This window comes from Chionomys nivalis, chromosome 1 (genome assembly GCF_950005125.1).
Source record: "Chionomys nivalis chromosome 1, mChiNiv1.1, whole genome shotgun sequence".
NCBI lineage: Eukaryota > Metazoa > Chordata > Mammalia > Rodentia > Cricetidae > Chionomys > Chionomys nivalis.
The window spans coordinates 197,745,936-197,757,584 of record NC_080086.1 but is presented as its reverse complement, the minus strand read 5'-3'; positions in this window follow the sequence as shown (position 1 = coordinate 197,757,584).

The window sequence follows — 11,649 nt, the reverse complement described above, 5'->3', positions numbered from 1 at the left end:
TATAATTCTATAATATATATTATATAGTTATAATCATAACTATAATTCTTATTTGATAACTGCTTTTGTTGTACATAGTTTTGCTATATTAAAATGAAAACCTTCCCTTTAGTTAGGCAAAAAGGAAGGAAATGTTGTAGAATGATCTTTTTGTATACCTTGAAGATGTGCTGCTCTGGTTGATTTAATAAAGACCTAAATGGCCAATAGCTAGGCAGGAAGAGGTCAGGTAGGACTTGTAGACAGAGAGACTATTCTGATGAGAAAGAACAGACTTGTCAGTAGACACAGAGAGAAACAAGATGAATATGCCATGCTAAGGAAAGGCACTGAGCCATGTTGTAGAACCTAGATAAGAAATATGGGCTATTTTAAGTTGTAAGAGCTAGTTAGAAACAAACCTAAGTGATTGACTGATCTTTTATAACTAATAATTCTCTATGTTTATTAGGGAGCTGGTGGTCCTGACAAAAATCCCCGCCTAAAGGCTAGAAGAGGGGAGAACTGCATTTGAATTGAATATGTACAACTTATTGTCATTATGTACTCAATTTCATATTTACACATAAGTATTACAAATAAAACCAGTGGGTATATTTTAATTTTTGAATAACCTTTTGAAAACTTGGTCTCTTAAATATAGAATACTAATCTTCACCATTGGTTAAAAAGACATGAGGTGTACTGATATCTGTACATGTCTGAGTTGTATCAGTGGCCTAGGAACAAAACCAAGCAGTATGCTTTATGCTTCCCTAGGCACATTGAATGTATCAGTATCATCTTTCAATGAATTTTTTTAACAAATGCTATCAAAATAATTGTGAACTTTACAAAAATTGATCATGAGTGATAGGATACATGGCTCTTTTAAGCAAATATAATGAAAATGAAATATATCTTCATTAATCTAAAATAATGCTTTAGAAATGTCAACAAAATTTACAATTGGAGTATTAAAATGGCTGAAGGCCCATTTTGAATTATAGCTTTACCACATTGCTCTACCTGCTGTGGGATAATGCACACATGCACACATACACTAACCCAGCCACACATACACACACACACACACACACATATACACACATGTACACCCGCACATGCACACATATGCACACATACACCCCACACACATGTACACACACACACACATACATACTCATACCCACATACACACCCACACACATTCACTGTAGTTCTTCACATGGAATCTAGGCCCTCATATTTGATAAACAAGGCTCTAACACTGATCTACACTAGTACCTGGTTCATTTTCTTAAAATAAAAAAGGGTTTTGTCATTTGTTTCATTATTAATTACTCAAGAATAACCCCTGAAATTGACTATCTAATCTATAAATTTAATGTTGACATAATGTTATTTTTCACAATTATTATTATTACATTTTGCAGTAACAGATAGATAGAAAGAAAGAAAAACTTAGATTACAGGTTAGTACAATAGCTACAGATAAATAATAGGTAGATAAATGATAGACAGTCAGGCAAATTATGGGCAGATAAGTAGATAAAGCAGCCAACCAAACAGATAGAGATAGAGTTTCAAAGTGAATATCCTGGAAATCAGTTGCACAAAACAGAGCTAGGCTCTGTGGGAATCTCTGCTACAGCCAATTCTTTTTATCTGTTTTTGTCCTTTCTGTATCGCCCACATCATTCTCTCTAAAGCTTCCCAAAAGGAAAACTTGAGAGTTGTATTTCTGTAACCCTCCCGTATGCTACATATTGGAATATTTGCTAGATAGTGTCTCAGTCTCTGGGAGAGAAAACCAGATTGGTGAGCTGCAGATAAGGTGCCTTCTCTTGTTCAATCAGATTGACTGGTACAACTTGTGGGGGAGGGGGTGATTGGGAAGAGCAGATTCTCTAAGAGAGTTAGGTGGTAGATGGGGGATGGGACATTACCAACAGCTTTTTAGGCATTTCTGGAAATGTGGAGAATTTGCCTAAAAGCCTCTGGTACTGAAGAATAATAAAGATTCTCCTGGCTATGTACCTGCCTCATCCCCAAGGCCTCACCACCCACACCGTTATCTATTAGGGAAACAGCTTATTATCCTAACTTTACTGAGCCTGACCACATACCTTCTCTTTGTCTTATTGAAATTAGTTTTACAGGAATGAGAAGACCACCTTTTCTCTGGAAGAAATGTAAGTAGACACAGTCTCACCTAAAGCACTCCAAACTTTGAGGCACTTTGTGCCAAGCTTTGTGTCACCTTGTATGGTGGAGGCAGAATTTCAGATTCTGATCTTCACAGAGATGGTCTTCACAAATAAAGTCTACAGGATTTTCCATAGACAGCGATTTTGAAACAAAACATTAGCCTCACAACTTTAATAAAAGTTATGTTTTCATGAACATATAAGTTTTCTCTAGCACATTTTTTATATTCTTTCGTTTTTATAAGAAAACCATTTCTGACACAAACCTGGAGTCTATGAATAATTTTTGAAACAAATGTCACCTTTGGTTTGCTGTCTTCTTACCTCTACAATCTGCTTGTTGTAGAAAGGAAACATGGATTGTTTTTTTTCTTTTCTTACCAGGTAGCTTTCCTCAAAAGTCTGATATTACAGCTTCAAGATCAAAAGGCTAGATTGGTTGCTAAAGATTATCAAAGAGTCTTATAGATATTATAATTGATAAATAAATAATTCCAACACAGTGTTCATGGGTCTGGGCGACAAATAGTTAAGCACTATTATCCCAGCCCCTCAAATTGTGCTATGGTATTAACAATATACTTCTGAATATAATATTGATGTTGTGTTCTAGGTTAGTGGGAGCACACACACACACACACACACACACACACACACACACACTTTTCAAAGATAGAGTTTTAAATGATAATGTATGACATAAATATCCATGTTTAAGCACCCTCTGAAGCTGATTATTTTCAACTTTCTGCCATTAAGATGTAAATGATTCTTGTTTGTTTACTTCCAGATGTTTTTTATAACAGGGCATGGCGACTAATGACAGTCATCACACATGCCTATGGATATTTATCCAATATTCCATTGTTGGTTGTAAGAAAATGGGATAACAAAAGATTATGAAAAAACTTCCCCCATGCTCAGGAGTTTTCCCTATATCCCCATACTCAATTGAAGAGGAAAGAATGTATTAACTGCATCAGGGAATACCAAAATGGTATCAAGCTCGTGAAATAATGAATTAGCTGGCTGTAGCACATTAAAACTTCCCTTTATTCAAATGGCCTTAAGAAAAAGTTGGTCAGTTTTACTAAATATTCTGTGATCTAAGAGTTACTCATAAGCAGTCCTTAGTAGGAGAGTTCAGTGTTCAGGGCATATTAGTATCAATACTTGCCCTTTCCCTTCCATTTCAAAACCAGTGTAAAGATCTACGTGTGTAGATGATACAACATTTGAAACAGAGGGAATGACTGTATGAGAGCGGACAAACTGTGAGTAGTCATGAATCACTTTTGTTGGTGGAGGCTGCTCATTCATTTCCTAGTCACCCAGACCCAAAATAATCACACAGAAACTGTACTATTACAACACTACTTGGCCTATTAGCTCATGATTCTTATTGGCTAGCTCTTATATCTTAACTCATTGCTATTCATCTGTATATTGCCACATGGCTGTGACCTACCAGTAAGTTTCTGTCTGGCGCCTGTCTTCAGTGGGGGCTACATGGCTTCTCCCTGTTCTGCCTTCCTTCTCCCAGCATTCAATTTAGTTTTTCTGCCAGCTAAGTTCTGTACTGCTATAGGTCCAAAGCAGTCCTTTATTAACCAATGACATTCAGAGCATACAGAGGGGAATCCCACATCACCTTCCCTTTTCTGCTTAAGTAAAAAGGAAGGCTTTAACTTTAACATAGTAAAATTACATATAACAAAACAGGTAACAAGTAAGAATTGCAATTACAATATTTATATCTACTTTATCTTTTATCATAACTAAGGAAAACTATAATTATAACTATCTATTCTATTATAACTCCATTAAGAGCCCAGAAGGATATAATATTACCTAAGTAAGCAGGAAGTGCATTGTAAGCAACTTCCAAAACTCTAGAATTGACAGTGACATCTTGCTGTCTGGACAGTCACCCAAAGTTCTTCAGTAACATTCTTCTAAGCATCCGTCTTCAGGCTATAGGCTCACAGTATCTGACAGACTTTTCCATGAAGCAGGAAATTTTAAAAACAGTTCCACCTATATTGTCAGTTTGTCAGTCTCTTCTGTGTCCTGCAGAATGTCCAGCAGACTCTTGAGGCAGGAAATTTGAAGATATCTTATTCTTTGTACTGGCAAAGTTCATCATTTGCTTTCTTCTGTGTCCGGGGAAATGTCTGGCAGACTCTTTTATGAAGCAGGAACCCTAAAGGACTGTCTCACCTTCTTTAGGCAACTTCAACAGTCATTTTTCTGTGGGTCCTGCATATCCAGTTCATAAAGCATGACATCAAATAGTTTGGGCAAGAACATTTGGCTAGAAAACTCCATAAGGAGACTCTTTGATACCCATCTTCCTCTTTAAGTAATTGGTGTTGCCAGGAGCAGATGTGTCTCATTGTCATGAAAAGTCCTAAGTTCTTAAAATATTTTAAATGCCATATTCTGAAGGCCTTTGAAAGGTTTGAAGAATACCTATCCATCTGAAATATATCTCTGTATATCTAGAAAAACTAACATGACTATAAGCTTGACTTTTATAGACAACTATTAACATGTATTTCTTAATTATACATTACATTTCAAAATTATATACACAAACACAATATCTTAATCAAGAGCAGAAATATATATATGTGTGTGTGTATATATATATATATATAACAAAATTGACTTTAAATTTGTGTCAATAGACGAAGATCCATACCAATGTAAAATATTCATCTCTATATCTTATACCTCTTTAGATGTAAACAAGCGTTTATAAACAATATTTGGGAAATTGGACATAGTTTTCTCCAAAATCCTTCCTGCTTTTTGTTGGGTGAAGTAATTTTGGGGGTTTCATGGAGACTTTTCAGGGGCTCTTGTTCCATCAAGCCACATTAGTCTGGAAATAATCCACAGATTCTTATCCTCTGTGGAAACAAAAGCAGAACCTCTTTTCCAACTCAACATAACCTTTGACCCAAATTTAGAAGTCAAGATACCTTTAAAGTATATATGTTGATTTAGCTTAGCAGCCCATACAATGAAATATCTTTCTGTACTTAGCTCATTTACAGCAAAAAAAAAAAAAAAAACTTAAAGAAAACACAATAATATACACAATCCTGACTCTATGTATATTTTCCATCTTTATGCAGCTTATTTTTTTACTCCTTTAATCTATGACTGTCTGTACTGTTTCTTTAAAGATTTTGCTTTATTTATTGATTAAAACCATTTACTTCTTTTTATAACTATTTCTTCTCTCCCCCAAGCCTGCATACATTTATTCAACACCATGACCCATATAGAGGTCTTTTCCATATGGATTTGTCTTTATTGCATGTGTATCTGTAATTATTTTTTGACTAGTAGTGCTTAGCAGGCATGGCTAGGACCAACTCCTTGGCACTGCCTGTTGGCTCCACCAAGTCCAACATGATGGAGGCATGTTCACTGCCTCTGAGAATGGTTTTAAGAGTTTCTGTGATCATAGTGTCTCTGCACAGCATAGGAACCCCGACTAATACAGGCTCCATATCTCCAATTACTACGAGGCTTCACTAGACTCAGTCAAATGGATTCTAGGGAGTTTCCACTGAACTAGTTTTCTATATCACCCCGCAAAAGCCCCCAAATTCTCCCAGTATTCTTTCCCTCTACTCTCCCATCCCCATCTGCTCCCTCTTGTTCCCATCCCCCCAGTCCACCCACAAAACCTATTCTATTTTCTGTTCCTATGGAGACCCATGCTTCCTCAAAGCTCCAGGGTCACAGTGGGTCAAAATCACCATTAAACAATTTGTAACATGCTGCTCACAGACCCCATTTAAGTGTTTGACCTCCTGAAAGTGAAAGGGCTAGAGCTGTTTATACAACTAAAACAAACCAGGAAATCGCCATTTTGAAACTGCACAGGTTTTGACTTTTTGTTTTTTGCTGCTACCACTGACTCAGGAAGACCTCTTTCAAAGAACTGTGGCACCCCTGCTCGCTCCCAGCAAACAGAACCCAAGAAGAAAATAAAAAAAATATTGGCTACCAAGAAGTTGTGTTTAACTCTGCTCTTTTGTATCTAGAATTCCTTTTCAAGCTTTCTCAGGTTTTACATGGGTGTAGTCAGTCCCATGTTGACATGCTAATCTGTTGGCAGAGGTTGCTTGTTCATTTCCTGGCTTCCCATACTTGAAAGAATCACACAGAAACTGTATTATTTCAACACTGCTTGGCCTATTAGCTGATGCTTCTTATTAGCTAGCTCTTCTATCTTATATTAACCCATTTCTATTAATCTGTGTATTATCACATGGTTCCAGTCTACCTGTAAGGTTCTGTCCCCCAGTAGGTATCTCTCTTCTGCAGCAGCTACATGGCTTTTCTGACTTGGAATTCCTGCCTTGTCCTATTCTGTGCTGCAATGGGCCCAAAGCAGGATCTTTAATAATCAGTGATTTTTACAACACACAGAGGTGAATCCCACATTATACTTCTCTATAAATTATAATAACATCTTGTTTGTACTCTACCTCTGGCCCATTTATTTTCTTGGTAACTTATTCCTACCATTCTGTTGTACATTTCTCCTTGAATGTGTCACCATGATCTTAAACTCAACAGTCTCCTACAGTCATAACATCTTCCATGTTTTCTCAATTTTCCTTAATACCTTTCTAAGGCCGAAACCTCAGTTTCAGTTTTGTTTACTATTTTAAAAAAAATCCCAACAAGCCTTATTTAAGCTCTAGTTTGCATTTCTTTTTCATTTCTTCCCCCTATTTCCATTACCAAACTAACAGTATTAATATGGAGTTCAAGAGTCTTTATTGATAGTACTTTTCAAACTTGTTCTCACTTCCACTTTCTCCATGTTCTGCTTCCGCCTACACTAGAATTTCTTAGACTATAATTTTTTTTATCACCACTGTTAGAAGGTGTTCAGTGGATTCTCTAGGACATATTTGGCAAAAGCATGAAGAGTTCATAACATTTTAATTCTGAAGCTCCCCAATGGCCTGGATCCTGTAATTTCCCTAGTAAAATCTATGAAAGGTCAAAGCTGGCATGTGAGGTGGCAAAAGTCAGCCTTAAATTTACACTTACTTTATTTGGGGTCAAGACCTGCTGGTTGACATTTGTTCTGCATCTGAACCCAAAGTCCCTTTTTCTTTTAAAACTATATCCAGCTTTTCCTCATTAGGATGCCTCTCCGTCTCTAGCCAAAGCATTCTGCTCATTATTTTCTGCTTGTTTTTCAGACAAGAAATCAGTAGGTATGCAGGACAAAATGATACCATTTCAATTCCCATGAGTCAAAGCATCTCCTGTGGATCTCGATTTTCTTGGATTCCACCATAGATGCTGCCCACAATAATTACTAGATAATTAAGAAAAAATGATTTTTCTCTTCCTGGCTCTAAATGTCACCTAATTCATATCCTGTTTTATATTTTGATTAAATAACAAGTTTGTTCTATTTTCTTTTTAACTGTAGACACAGTAGGAAGAGTCTGGAAGAAATACAGGAAAAAAAGAATGGTTAGTAATTTAAATTTTATAAAATAGCCCCAAATGTTTTTACTTCCTCTCACCATATCCTTGTGCTGAAATGTCTCATTAGTAGATGGGACTAGGGTGGGAATTTAATGTCTTTTGTTTCTGTCATGCTTGAGAGCATGCATGAGGTCAAGCTTGATCAAAAAACAAAAGCCTGAGGTAGTGAAGTGAATGTCATCCTTGAGCTGACCAATTGTTCCGGCCTTGTTAGATAACACTATTCTATAATCATAATCAATAAATCTGCAGTCATGCTCGTTACTAGTATCCACTCACATGGGTGTGCAAGGCTGCGTTCTAAACACCCCAGAGGGCTCGTTCTCCAAGTGTCTATTTTTCTACAACTGTAACCCAAAAACCTTTAGTCATTTTCTGATTTCCAAAACTTCATTCTGCCTTTCTCTGAGGTTTTAAACCTTTCATGCTAACAACTTTCATTTCTACTGATGGATAAATTAGTAACTAAATGTGGCCTATCCATGCAAGGACCAACTGTTGGTAGTGGATGTCTGATGCCAGCTTTCTCTAACTGGGCCAAAGTGATCAACAGACTGTTTCCTTAGACTTAGGAGAAATGATTGCTAAGCCACTGGATAGTCTACTTTGAGTCTCTAGCCCTGTCTCTAATTCAGAGTTATCTCACTCATTTCACATGCCTTTGGTTGCACCTTCAGGCAACAAAGCCCTCCCACTTCCTCTCCACAGGGATGAGTCATGCCATTGAGACTCCTTGTCCTATTGTGTGGGAAATAACTGAGGCAAGTCCATCTAAGCCTTTCTTTAAGGATTTGTTCCAAGGAGTGGGAGAAAATGTGCCTGCTACATTTATCTCCTAAGCTGTAAAGGTGAAGAGTGAAGAGGACAACTCAAGTAGAAACTCTATACTAACATAGGATAAGGGCCATCAAGAGAAACCATGATATATGTCATTGAAATTATGGTGGCGGTAACGACAGAAGTGGAGATGAAGGGTAATGATAGGGAAATGAGGTAGAGCGCGGTGACAGTGCTGGTTGACTCTGAATGTAAACACAGCAAGTCAAAGTGGACAAAAGTGGACAGGGTTTAACTTCTTCATTTATCATCACTAAATTTTACATCTTTTCATATTTTTGTCTTTATTATATTGCCAAGAGTCTCTAGACTCCAAGAATGTCAAACAGTGACAATTTCATTTTCAAATTCAAAAGAAAATCTTCACTATCATGCATTGCCAAAATATCTAAGTAAACAGTCTTCTTGATACTTAATAATTTCAAAGATTTTGTCATATCAAAAACATTCTAGACTCCCTGGGCTCCCTGCAGGGGCTCTACACCCTGCATACTGCCTCTCTCTTCTTGTCCCACCCAGCTTGCATCCAGAACCCTTCTTCCTTCTGCCCCCTTTCCTCTTTGGGCACATAACACCATCCAGCTCAGTCTGTCTGGCGCTGGGGGCAAATCCTCAGGGCAAGTAGGCAGGCGAGACTTCCTTTGTCTCTCCAGACTGCCTGCATGAAGCAAGGTAAGGCCTTTGTTTACAAACTACCCAACCTGCATGGAGATCTGATCTAGGCACCAGGAGAGACAGCAGCGGGGTGGGTTTGTGACCTGACTGGCGGCGGCGGAAGCAGCCCTGGACAGGGAACTCTGAAGTTCCTCATCCCCCACCCTACACTCCCTGGGTTCACTGCAGGGGCTCTACACCCTGCATACTGTCTCTCTCTTCTTGTCCCACCCAGCTTGCATCCAGAACCCTTCTTCCTTCTGCCCCCTTTCCTCTTTGGGCACATAACACCATCCAGCTCAGTCTGTCTGGCGCTGGGGGCAAATCCTCAGGGCAAGTAGGCAGGCAAGACTTCCTATGGTTCACTGGCCTGCCTGCACCAAGCAAGGTAAGGCCTTTGTTTACGAACTGCCCAACCTGCATGGAGATCTGATCTTGGCACCAGGAGAGCCATCAGTGGGAGAGCTAATCTGGGTACCAGGAGAGCCGTCTTTGCGCACGGAGATCTGATATTGGTACCAGGAGAGACATCACTGGAGCACCAGGAGAGCTATCACTGCAGGGTGCCATCACTGGGAAAGTACATCAGTAGGCAAGGAGACCTGATCCGGTAAAAGAAGATCCATAGGGGAGCATTCGGAGAAAGAGATGGGCAGGCGCCAATGCAAGAATTCACCCAACAATCTGAAAAACTATATGAAACCACCAGAACCCAGCGACCTCACAACAGGAGGACATGAACACCTTAATCATGAAGAAGTAGATAAAATTGACTTTATGAAAGTGATTGACGCCCTTAAACAGCATGTAAAAAATGCCCTTATAGAAATGGATGAGAAGTATAACAGAAAGTTTGAAGAATTGAGTAAATCAGTGAATGATACCCTAGGAAACCAAGGAAAAACAATCAAACAAATAATGGAAACAGTTCAAGACTTAAAAACTGAAATGGAGGCAAAGAAGAAAATGCAAACAGAAGGCCAGCTGGACAGGGAAAATCTAGGTAAACGAATAGAGACTACAGAAACAAGCATAACCAACAGAATACAAGAGATAGAAGAAAGAATCTCAGATTCTGAAGATACCATAGAGAAAATAAACACGCTGATCAAAGAAAACAGCAAGGCCAACAAATTCTCATCACAAAACATTCAGGAAATATGGGACACAATAAAAAGACCAAACCTAAGAATAATAGGAATAGAAGAAGGAGAAGAAGCGCAGCTCAACGGTCCAGAAAATATATTTAATAAAATTATAGAAGAAAACTTTCCCAACCTAAAGAAAGATATACCTATGAAGGTTCAAGAAGCATACAGAACACCGAATAGGCTGAATCAAAAAAAAAAACATCCTCTCGCCATATAATAATCAAAACACAAAGCATACAGAATAAAGAAAGAATACTAAGAGCAGCAAAGGAAAAAGGCCAAGTTACTTATAAAGGTAAACCTATCAGACTTACACCTGACTTCTCTATGGAAACCATGAAAGCCAGAAGGTCCTGGATAGATGTACTGCAGAAACTAAGAGACCATGGATGCAAGCCCAGACTACTATACCCAGCCAAGCTTTCATTCACTATAAATGGAGAAAACAAATTTTCCAGGATAAAAACAAATTTAAACAATACGTAGCCACAAATCCAGCCTTACAGAAAGTAATAGAAGGAAAATCACTAATCAAGGAGTCCAACAATGACCACAGTAACTCAGACATCTAGAAACCCTTTACCAGCACATCTCAAAGAAGGGAAACACACAAAATCTACTACTAAAAAAAATGACCGGAGTTAACAACCACTGGTCATTAATATCACTTAATGTCAATGGACTCAACTCACCTATAAAAAGGCACAGACTAAGAGATTGGATACGAAAACAGGATCCAACATTCTGCTGTTTACAAGAAACACACCTCAACCACAAAGACAGGCACCTACTCAGAGTAAAGGGCTGGGATAAGGCTTATCAAGTAAATGGACCTAGGAAACAAGCAGGTGTGGCCATACTAATTTCTAACAAAGTTGACTTCAAACTTAAATCAATCAGAAGAGATGGAGAGGGACATTTTCTACTCATAACAGGAACAATTCATCAGGATGAAATCTCAATCCTGAATATCTATGCCCCTAATATAAAAGCACCCACGTACATAAAAGAAACATTGTTAAAACTCAAGGCAGCCATCAAACCGCACACATTAATAGTAGGAGACTTTAATACTCCTCTCTCACCAATGGACAGGTCAATCAGACAGAAACCTAACAGAGAAATAAGAGAATTAATGGAGGTAATGAATCAAATGGACTTAACAGACATCTATAGAATATTCCACCCAAACAGGAAAGAATATACCTTCTTCTCTGCAGCTCATGGAACCTTCTCAAAAATCGACCACATACTCTGTAACAAAGCAAACATTCACAGTTACA